Raw genomic sequence first — 11,346 nt, 5'->3', positions numbered from 1 at the left:
CATAAAGTTTAGGTAGAACTGCAAACTAGATAGCTAAGATATATAAACCGTCTGTCTCCTGCAAACAGAAAATGTGGGAGATAATTCTATCATTATTGGCTAAACATTCTAGCAGTCATGATCAAACAGCGTATTTCCTACAATTAGTTTGCTCGTGCAGCTAAAATTTCTAACCTAAAATAATTGTAGCATCAGTTTTAGGCCTATAAATTAAAATTCATTTAAAAAATGTACCGCCTCGCATTAGTTCGCACAATACAAACACCCGACTTTTCCCAGGGTGACCAGACGTCCTTCTTTAGAAGGACATGTCCTTCTTTTTTGATGTTTGTCCTTCTGTCCTTCTTTTTTGTCTGATGTCCTTCTTTTTCAAGATATTCGCGTTATTTGCATTTTTTATTGCGCGGACCTAAATTTTCTTCACAACTTCTACCAGCGAAGTCTTATCTCGAGAGGAATAAAATTCGTCGCTTGACCAATGACAAATTTACTCAGATTAATTTCATTGTTCACTACGTTTGTGTTCGCGCAGCACTTCTCTCTAGGAATTGTGCTTGTTGAAACTGCGATGGGGGTCCGAGACCGTGTCGAAAGCTGAAAAACGAATAGACCTCTTTTTTTAACGTTCGTGGATGGAAAAAGAAGTCCGTTAGATTTTCGACTGCGAAACGGCCCGGAGTCCTACTACTGATCGTATAAAACGCCATAACCTGCTATATATTCGGTTTGTGTTTCCCGTTCTCGTTCTTCACTTTACTATTCCGATGACTGCAAAGGGGAAACTGTTCCTATGTCTCTGTCACTGTACAAATCTAACGTAAGTACCATTGCAAGGTTATGTTTAATTACATTTTTTAAATTCTATTTTAAGTTTCTTAGTCTCGTAAATAATAATCTGTCGCTGTGAGTTTCATTTTCTATATTTATTATTCACAGGTTATAATCACAGGATAATCACTTTTAATTTTCAAATAACGCGGCTAATTGGACTAGGGGCGGAAAAGAATTAATGGTGGGAGGTGGTAAGGAGTGGGGTGTCCTGCTTTTCCTACCCAGTCATCTGGTCACCCTGACTTTTCCGTAAATACAAGAAGCTCGTGCCTCGTGTCGTGTGGCTTGTGAGAGTTAAAAAATGAATAATATATACAGCAATGCAACGACAATGATGGAACCAAATATGGAAATAAGAGATTTTTTTGATTAGCTGTAACCTCCAAAATTTTATTAAAGGAAAGTGAAAGTTCCTTCAAAGGAAAGTGAGTACTCTTTTATTAGTGCGCGTATAACCTCAAAAAATCTTCGTTTACAACTTTTTTAAATACGTCCTATTGTACATATTGATATGTATTGATTACAACTGTTTTCAATTTGATAGTTTTAATAATTAAGCCATGCATGTATCTAATACATAATAAAGATTTAAGTATTTATATATATGGTTGATATATTTTTGCATCATTATACCTAAAGATATATCGGCCTATTAGCTAGAAAAAATTATAGGCACTTCAGCCAGAAAACGCAGCTAGATAGGCTGTCAAGTTTAGCTATATTTTTCACCAAGAATATCTAGCTGAACCTGGTTAGGTGTGACACCTATACTTGATAAGCAATAGAAATATAGGCATTACAGCTAAATTTGCTATATACTGCACCTACATTTTTCCTGCAAGAAAATATCTTCAATACAGCTAACTATTTAGGAAGACGAAATCCAGCGATACTTTGTAGCTGGCATAACAAGAATTCTAGGTAATATACCTAAATATTTTTTTCAGTATACGGGTACTTTGCAGAGGCTTCATTCGGTTCCTTTGGTCCGCCAGTGTTATTATACATACGAGTTTTCCAGTATTGAAACTCATTAAAATCGTGATTATTCCGATGCTTTTGATTCAGCCATTAATAATTTTTATTAAAAGTTCAAATTTTAAGATGAAATCAGTGAATTTTAACGTAGAATCCGAATTTCAACCATTTCAAAGTGAATTTTGCTGTTTTTTCGAGTTTTTCAAAAAGGAACCGAATGAACACCCAATGGGGTCTTTACGGGTACTTTGTAGAGGCTCTATTCGGTTCCATCGGTCTGCCAGGGTAGCGGTAGGACTATTTACAAAATTGATCTAGACAGGATATTTAGTCCAGAATTGCTATTCCATTTTCTTCAGAAATTATTCTATTTTCGAAATTGCTATCTCTGGATCTGATTTCCAAATTGGCATTTGATCAGCCTTTAAAATTCATTCTAATTCATTTTTATGATATAAGCGTATCAAAAAGATATCTCTGAGTAATTTAACTTGTCTGCATTTTAATTAATAAAATATTTAGGGATTTTTTGCATTTTATAAAATTTTTTCTCTGAGCCTCACCCTAAAATTTTATTTGATCAACCATTAAAATAAATTAGAGACTCGTTGGTGACAGGATTGCTTAACAAATTTATCCAGACAAGATAATTTAGCCCATATATGTTATTCCATTTTTTTTAGAAATTATTCTATTTTCGAAATTACTATCTCTGGATCTGATTTCCAAACTGGCATTTGATCAGCCTCTATAGTTAATTCTAATTAATTTGTATGGTATAGGCGTATCAAAAAGATATCTAGAGGTAATTTAAATTGCCTGAATTTTAATTAATAAAATATTAATGGATTTTTTTTGTATTTTAGAAAATGTTTTCTCTGGGCCTCATCTCAAAACTTGGTTTGATCAACCACTAAAATAACTTAGAGACTCCTTGGTGATAATATTGTATCAAAAATAGACTTAGACTTACCATTTTAGACCAGAATTGTTATTTAAATTTTTTAGAAATATAAATGTAGGATAACATCCAACTGAAAGGATGATATCCGAAACAAAATTTACGGAATTGGTGTCTTCATTTCTAACGGGATAATTAGTGCTAAAACGAGAACTCAATCAAATACACTAAAATAACATTTCGAGTAGATTTGAATCACACTAAAAGATTTTTATTTTCTGATAATGTACCAGTGATGTATGAATTTTATATTTAGAACTGATAAAATAGATAATTATAGCAAAATTACTGCAAAAATTAGTATAAGAATTCTGGCCCAAAATATCGCTTCTGCATTTATTTTTGCTATACTCCTATTATCGACGAGTCTCTAATTTATTTTAGCGGTTCATCAAACCAAATTTTTAAATGGGATCTAGAGAAAACATTTTCGAAAATAAAAAAATCACAAAAGACTTTATTAATCAAAATTCAGGCAAGTTAAATTGCTTCGAAATATCTTTTTGATACACCTATACCATCAAATTGAATTAGAATTAATTCTAGAGGCTGATCAAATAGCAGTTTGGAAATCAGATCCAGAGATAGAAATTTCGAAAATAAAATAATTTCTGAAAAAAATGGAACAAATCTGGCCTAAAATATCTGTTTAGAATTATTTCAGATACAATCCTGTTACCAACGAGTCTCTAATTTATTGTAATAGTTGATCAAACAAAATTTTAGGATAAGATCCAGAGAAAACATTTTCTAAAATACAAACAAAATCTCTAAATAATTGATTAATTAAAATTCAAGCAAGTTAAATTGCCTCGAGATATCCTTTTGATACACCTATATCATAAAAACGAATTAGAATGAATTTTAAAGGCTGATCAAATGCTAGTTTGGAAATCAGATCCAGAGATAGCAATTTAGAAAATAGAATAATTTCTGAAAAAAATGGAATAACAATTCTGGCATAAAATATCTTGTCTAGATTTATTTCAGATACAATCCTATCACCAACGAGTCTCTAATTTATTTTAAAATTTGATCAAACAAAATTTTAGGATGAGGTCCAGAGAAAATATTTTCTAAAATACAAAAGAGCTCTAAATAATTGATAAATTAACATTCAAGAAAGTTAAATTTTCTCGAGATATCTTTTTGATACACGTCTATCACAAAAATGAATTATAATGAATTTTAAAGGCTGATCAAATGCCAGTTTGGAAATCAGATCCAGAGATAGCAATTTCGAAAATAGAATAATTTCTAAAAAAAAATGGAATAACAATGCTGGGCTAAACTATCTTGTCTAGATAAATTTTTTGAACAATCCTATCACCAACGAGTCTCTAATTTATTTTAATAGTTGATCAAACAAAATTGTAGGATGAGGTCCAGAGAAAACATTGTTTAAAATAAAAAAAAATCCTTAAGTAATTGATAAATTGAATTTCAGGCAAATTAAATTGCCTCTAAAATTTTTTTTGATGTACCTATTTTATAAAAATGAATTAGAATAAATTTTAAAGGCTGATCAAATGCCAGTTTGGAAATCAGATCCAGATATAACAATTTCGAAAATAGAATAATTTCTAAAGAAAATTGAATAACAATTCTGGGCTAAATTATCTTGTCTAGATTAACTTTTTAAACAATCCTATCGCAAACGAGTCTCTAATTTATTTTAATAGTTGATCAAACCAAATTTTAGCATGAGGTCCAGAGAAAACATGTTCTAAAATACAAAAAAATCCCTAAATATTTTATTATTTAAAATTCAGGCAAGTTAAATTACCTTGAGATATCTTTTTGATACACCTATATCATCAAAATGACTCAGAATTAATTTTAGGCTGATCAATCCCCAGTTTTGGTATAAGGTCTAGAGACAAAACGGTTTTAAGACCTTTGTCTGACCATATTTGTCTTCCTGCACTTTGTTTAAGACAATGCAATAATAAAACGCTTCTTTTCTCAAAGAAAAATCTCTTGAGTCAATCGAATTCCTACCAAAAGTCTTAAATCTCCATTTTCTACAAAAGTCATTTTTATCAGGGTTTTTTTTACTTAACTTTTTCCCGTGCCATCAGAAATGATATTTGTTAAAATTAATAAAAAATGAATTGTTTTAAATAATTAATTTTAGTCACAGGTTTAAGATGATTACTACCCAACATGTCGAAGGCATTTTTGGTTAAAGTTGGATTTTATTTTTGATTATTTAACACGGGGCTGTTCCGATATATATCATCAGTCCCGGACGCATTTTTATAATGCAGTCAAGTGATCTGATTAGAGCAGTGTGCCTCGACATATTGGACGAAGCATGGGTTTTACCTCATCATTGACGGACTGGGTTGCAGTCAAGTAAACGAGGGGGGGACCTACAGCTTAAGGTGGGTTCCGAACCACCAGAACCTCGATAAAGGTACATTGAAAAATTTTCAGAGGTACCGGCTCATGGATCGAACCCTGGACCTTTGAGGTGATGTCCGAGTGTCTAACCAACTGAGCCGCCGAGGCTCTTTTATATAATAGTTTTTTGGGAAAATTAGGAAGAGGGGGAAATTTTGAAGTGTCATGTAATCAATTTGGAGTTCTAAATCATTTTTGCATTGTTCAAGGTGGTTTTCCAACTTTTGAAACGTTTTTGATGACGAGGGGATGGTATGTATGATTTAGGGGTAGTTTTTGAATAACATATTATACGAGGTGTGTTCAAAAAATTAGGTGACTTTATGGTTTTCTAAAAAAATATTCGTTTATTCCTCAATATTTATGTTGCCCCCTTCAAAGTTATCCCTCTCAGATATAATACACTTGTGCCAACGCTTTTTCCAATCATCGAAGCACTTCTGATAATCATGTGGTGGTATAGCCTTGAGTTCTTTCAGCGATGCAGTTTTTATCTCCTCAATCGTTGAAAATCGAAGTCCTTTTATGGGTCTCTTCAGTTTTGAGAAAAGAAAAAAGTCACTGGGGGCCAAATCCGGTGAATATGGAGGCTGAGGCATGTCTGTGGTGCTGTTTTTGGTCAGAAAATCTTTCACAATTAACGATGAATGAGCAGGTGCATTATCGTGATGCAAAAGCCACGAATTGTTTTTTCAAAGTTCCGGACGTTTTTTGCGTATCACCTCTCGCAAACGGCGCATAACTTGAAGATAATACTCCTCATTGACCGTACGATCTTGTGCTAAGAATTCCTGATGCACTACGCCACGGTAATCAAAGAAGACAGTGAGTCCAGGGTGAGGTTCGTCTTCCACATCCGCTCAGCCTTCTTGGAACAGCTTGTACCACTTTACACATTTTTCTTACTCAGAGTAGACTTACCGTATGCAACTGTCAACATTGCAAGAGTTTTAGAGCGCTGGATTTCATTTTTCACATAAAATTTAATGCAAACTCTTTGCTCCATTTTTTTCGAAAGAAGAAAATCGCCGAGCACACCAAACCCTTCTAACCTTTTACGACTCTGCCAGAAAAACAACACGAGCTATATAGTCAAAACTGTGAACATATGATCGTGACGAGTGTACCAACACAACAAAACAAAAAATTTTAAACTTTAATGTACGTAGCCCCCGAAAATTGCAAAGTCACCTTACTTTTTGAACACACCTCGTATATTATCGGAGAGCGAGAAAAGAGAAAAAAATATCAACTAACACTTTCTTTTAAGTTGAATATTTTTAATGCTTTTTTCATACATATAAATGTTCTGCTGCATATGTTCACGTGGAAGGGTAATTTTTTTGGAAATTATAAAGAGCGTGAAATTTTCAAGTGTCATGTGATTAATTTGAAGCCCTAAAACATGTTTGCATTGTTGAAGGTAGTTTTCCCATTTTGAAAACGTTTTTGATCACAGGGGGTAGTTGTGTAAGACTTAGGGGTAGTTTTTTGGGAAACGTAATATATGTCATCATAGAGTAAAACAAAATAAAAAAAATCTTCACTTATCGTTTACCGCATTAAAATAATTTTTAGGGAGTTTTCGTAGGTGGCGGCGCTGAGTGGACGTCCTGCTAGCGCCGCCATCATTTTCTCCGAAGTTTAAAGAGCAAAAAAAATTTTTTTAGCATAAAATTAGCAAAAAAAAAGCAAAAAACATGGCGTATTCTATTTTATAATTTGCCTTGGTAGCGGCGCTGCGTGTACGGACTTTCTCAGGCACTTATGTAGCAAATAAATTCTTAAAGTACAAGTGCGTAATGCTTATAAAACTATGCAAATATTCTACTTTACAAGTATTGTATTCTGTTTATTTACCGATACAGCAAAGATTTTATAACTGGAGAGTTTTCTGGGCACAATCTCACGAGAATTTTAAGGACCTTGTCATAATCTATTTCAATATCTTTCTCCATTGCTATTACTAGAAGACATCCTAGACGTTCCGAATCCATCACACTCCTAAGTCGCGTTTTAGTCAATTTCATTTTTGAAAACACGCGTTCCGGAGTTGTGCTAGCCACAGGTAACGTAACTGTTATTTCTAATAGCACAGCTATTGTCGGAGATGCAGGACTCAATTTGCAGTGATAGAACACTTTAAAAATTTGCATAATGCTACTGGAATGGCGTAAGTCACTGGGCTTTTTACGCTTAGTCGGATCTTCAGTTTCGGATTCGTGATCACTATCGCTTTCTTGTTCATTTTGAAAATGTACAGGAAGTGGAAGGAAGGAACCGGGAAAAGGGAGGAGTACGTAGAAATCAGGAAGGAGTTTAGGGCGTTGTGTTAGAAGAAAGAGCAGGAAAGAGAAAGAGATAGAGATGCAGATAGGGAAGTTGAAAAAATCGAAGGCAGCAGCGATTGACGGGGTAGAGAACGAAGCGTGGCTGTTTGGCATACAAGAGGTAAGGCAGATGCTGAAGGGGGTAGTGAAAAAAGTATGGAGGGGGAGGGATTCCCAAGAGGGTGGAGAGAGGGGTTGATCGTACCACTGTATAAGAAAGGGGATAGGGAGAGTCAGGAAAATTATAGAGGAATTACGTTCATGAATAGTGCGTACAAAATATACGCGATGGTGTTAGCAGATAGGCTGCGAAAGGATGTTGAGGGGAAAGGAATATTGCCGGAGACGCAGGCGGGCTTTAGAGAAAGAAGGAGCACTATTGACAATTATTACGTCTTGCAACACGTGGTGGATAGAGAATTAACCAAAAAGGGTGCCAAAGTGTACGCGTTTTTTGTAGATCTAAAGAGCGCGTTCCCGTCAGTGGAGGTTGAGACGTTACCTGGACAAGAATAGGTTAGAGTTAAATGCGGACAAGTCGAAGGTTATGGTGTTCAGGAAAGGAGGTGGGAGAGGTGGGGGAGGGGAGTGGAAGTGGAAGGGAAAAGCGGTACAGGAGGTGAAAGAGTTTGTGTAACTGGGCTTCCTGTTTCGAAGAAGTGAAAGAGTGGATGGTCATATAAAAGAGAGAGTGAGAAGGGCAAATGTGGTGATGAGGCAGGTGTGGGAGCTGGGAAAGTGATTGTACTTAGGCGATTTTTAAAGGAGAATGAAATTGTTTGATTCACTAGTGTTGAGTGTCTTATTTTACGGAGTGGAGTTGTGGGGTTGGAAGGTAAGTGAGGAGATAAATAGGATACAGGAGAGATTTGTAAAGTGGATACTGGAATTGGCAAGGAATACGCCGAACTATATTGTCAGGAAGGAGACAGCAAGAACGAGTTTAGGGATTATAACAGGGAGTCGAGTGTGTAAATATGAGGAGAAATTTTTGGAAGAGGGGGAAGTAAATTGGTTGAGGAGTGTTGGTGGGAGAAGGAGAACAAACGTAGTGGTGCAAAAGGAAAGGTATTTTAGAACGAATGGATTGCAGATGGATGAAGTTAGCAGAATGCACGAGGAAGACAGGAAAGTATATGAGTTGGTTCAAAAGAATGGCATGGAGAAAGAGAAGGCAGAAGGAGAGGAGAGAATAAGAGAGTCAAGGTATAACGGAAACTATGTATGGATTATGCCAAGGGTGTAATTTCATGCAAAACTCTTAAGTCTTCTAGAAAAGAATGATTGAATCCGATTGCGAGCGATTGAAAGTAATAACTAATCGTTCCCAATGGTGTTTCTTAATCAGGTCTGACTGATTCAGAACGATTGAGGTCGGCTATTGTTCTCAATCGGGACGCGAGGTGATTTTCAGGTCGATCACGGCCATGTTGGTGGCAGCACTTTGATCACGCGGGAATTATTTGAAAACGGTTATTTACTTTTTGCTTTTAAATTACATATTGATAAAAGCAAACTATTTAAAGATTTCAAATAATTCCCTCGTGATCAAGGAACTATCACTAACAGATTTGCCAATAATTTTTATAGTGATTTTTCTGAGTTATATTATAATGAACTATTTATTTAAATAGTGCAAAACCCTTATAACGTAGAAAGTGTACAAAATTTATATCGTGTAATACATAATGTAAATTACTGTGTAATTAGTAATCAGTCTGGTTAAAGAATACTGTTGATTGAATCAGGTTCGTTATTTTAAAAATACAAATGTTCTATATTTTATGAATCCCTTTACAAAAAAATGTTCATATTTTTGTTAATATTATTATAATTTATCTAATGAATTAATTTCAATTAGTTAATAAGAATTAGTTTCAATGCGAAGTAATATGATACATTTCAAACCCGATGCAAATTTCGTCAATATTCTTTTAATTTCGATTAATACCGATTAAGAACAATTCAACCTTCAATCAATCCCAATCGGGTCCAATCATTTTTTTCTAGAAGGGAATGCTTCGATTCTGTTCATAGAACAAAAGTTGCTTTTCTCCTATACACGTGATTAAAATTAGTTAAAAAACTACAATATTAAGCTAATTGAATTAACAAAAAACATATTGCAGTGCTTGAAAAAAGAAAGGAATGTGTAGAGACAGATTTTCGGGTTGAATATTATTTATAGCTTATTAATGTGAGATGAGGTAGTAATATATTGTATTATTTAATGAAATTTGTATTATTTCCTAATTATTGTATTAGAATGTTATAGAGATTATATGATAAGATATAATTAAAAAATAATATCAGTGACGGATTAGATATGTCACACGTAGGCTAACAAAAATTTTCCTGTCTTTATGCGAACAAAAATTAACTATTCTCGTCCAGCGCTTTCATTTACATTACATTACGTACATTATCTGTGTAGAAGAAATTCGAAATTTAAAAAAATTTAGAGCACGAAAGTTATGCTGCCCCCCCCCCCCCCCCCCCCCCCCCCCCCCCCCCCCCCCCCCCCCCCCCCCCCCCCCCTAAACCCCCAACCACTTTGCCGACTTAAGCTGACGTCTATATAGCATATATGGAAACTCCGCCACTGAATAAAATAAAAAAGTTAAATACATTTGCTTTAATTGAAGACCTTTTTCATTTTATTAAGTCGGGTTAATTCTCAACAGTTTTTGTAAAATAGCAAAAATGGGAATCTTAAGTGGCCTTTCATTGTAAGCAAACTTAAAGAATGTAGAAATCTCTTATTGTATCAACTTTCTGATGGTCATAAAACACTCTAATATTTTAATGAATTTTTTAGGATGTAGGTCGTGTATACGTTGTTTTATTTATAATTATTTTACGTTATGTGTCATCTTTCAAATAAAAAATTATATAAATAACACATGCCCACAAAAAAAAAAGTGTCTGTGCAATTGACCAGACCTATATATTCTTATGTATTTTTCGACGCTGAATCCGAATTTGCAATAAAAAAGTAGGGTCCAGCTACTTTTTTATAGGGGTTTGCTCGAAAAACCTCATTTTTTACGGTTTTTTCATGGTTTTTTTTAAATAAAAAAAATAAAGAAAAATTTTATTATTTTGACTTCAGAATCAAATTCTACGGGAAAAAATACATCGAAAACCATGTTTTGATTTTTTGTTTACAAAAATTTCAACCCACCATACGGCGATGAAAAGGCAGAAAATCGCGAAAAGTGAAAATTTGCTTCAAATTTGATTAAAATGACATTAAAATCAAGTTTTACGATTTTAAACCGATATATAAACATTGAAAATACTTTACTGGGGGTTTTTGAGGTCGCTGATCACGGATTTTAAGTAATTTTTTTTCAAAAAACAACTCCTAGTCGGCGTAAGTGGACAGTAAACGTGATAAATTGATATTTTTTTCAAAAAATCGATGTTTTGGATACTGTTCTGGAGGTTTTCCACTACATGAATCACAAAACTAGAACTTTTTTCGACCCTTGATCATAAAGTAAGACTTAAAACCTATGTATAGCGATATTCATGAACTCCATTATAATATTTTTAGCTTTTTTCAAGAAGTGCCTTAGAGTTTTAATGGGTTAATCAATTGAGTTTGTAGAATTTTCGCTAACACTTCGCAACTACGATAGTGAGATGTTGGATACTAGATATTGGTGATATCTATTTTTATTTTTGTCTTCCAAAAAAATATTTTAAATAAAGTTTTAATGTGTTTTACTCTTGCGCACACGTTTCTCGACAAATGACCGGCGTAAAGGATTTCTGACACGCTTTTGACCTCTTTCTGAAGATGTTTCTTTCTTCATCATCCAGCAGTAATCTGCC

The 11,346-nt window shown here is 34.1% G+C and overlaps 1 protein-coding gene across 3 annotated transcripts in view; it reads left to right on the top strand.

Moving 5' to 3' along the window:
* Window positions 1–473: 473 nt before the first annotated feature.
* Window positions 474–11,346, top strand: part of LOC117176000 — a 126,327-nt gene continuing 115,454 nt past the window's right edge. For 2 of the 3 annotated variants that reach the window (XR_004467559.1, XR_004467560.1), the window contains exons 1-2: window positions 476–817; window positions 937–1,256. The gene's annotated coding sequence lies outside the window, so the exon portion shown is untranslated. Of the gene's footprint in view, window positions 818–936; window positions 1,257–11,346 lie in introns of all 3 variants that reach the window. The other variant, XR_004467558.1, reaches the window with a different exon arrangement.

The sequence above is a fragment of the Belonocnema kinseyi genome, chromosome 7, assembly GCF_010883055.1.
Source record: "Belonocnema kinseyi isolate 2016_QV_RU_SX_M_011 chromosome 7, B_treatae_v1, whole genome shotgun sequence".
NCBI classification, from domain to species: Eukaryota; Metazoa; Arthropoda; class Insecta; order Hymenoptera; family Cynipidae; genus Belonocnema; species Belonocnema kinseyi.
The sequence above is the reverse complement of the archived record's forward strand: the minus strand, read 5'-3'. Positions and strand labels throughout refer to the sequence as shown.